We start from the raw sequence: 637 nt of genomic DNA on the forward strand, positions 1-637 counted from the left end.
TATATTATATACATATATTATATATGTATATTATATGTATATAGGTATATTATATATGTATATAATATACATATGTATATTATATACATATATGTATATTATATATAGTATATGCATATACAGCATAGTATGTACATAATATATACGTATATTATATATGATGTTATATGTATATAATATACATATATTATATATGTATTTTAGAGAGAGAGAGAGGGAGATGCAGTCCTGCTCTGTCGCCAAGGCTGGAGTGCAATGATGGGATTTCGGCTCAATGCAACAGCCACCTCCCAGGCTCAAGCGATTGTCCTGCCTCAGCCTCCCAAATAGCTGGGATTACAGGTGCCCGCCACCACACCCAGCTAATTTTTCTATTTTTAGTAGAGATTGGGTTTCACCATGTTGATCAGGCTGGTCTTGAACTCCTGACCTCAGGTGATCCCCCCCACCTCGGCCTCCCAAAGTGCTGGGATTACAGGCATGAGCCACTGTGCCTGGCCTAATTTGATTATTTTGCCTATCTGTCCTAGGTTTCCTCACCTCTGAAATGAGAATATCATCAATACTTATTTCAGGGAGCTGACGATTCAGTTGTTACATTTAAAGCATTAATAACTGTGATTCTTACTCTAACTGC

The sequence above is a fragment of the Macaca thibetana genome, chromosome 19, assembly GCF_024542745.1.
Source record: "Macaca thibetana thibetana isolate TM-01 chromosome 19, ASM2454274v1, whole genome shotgun sequence".
NCBI lineage: Eukaryota > Metazoa > Chordata > Mammalia > Primates > Cercopithecidae > Macaca > Macaca thibetana.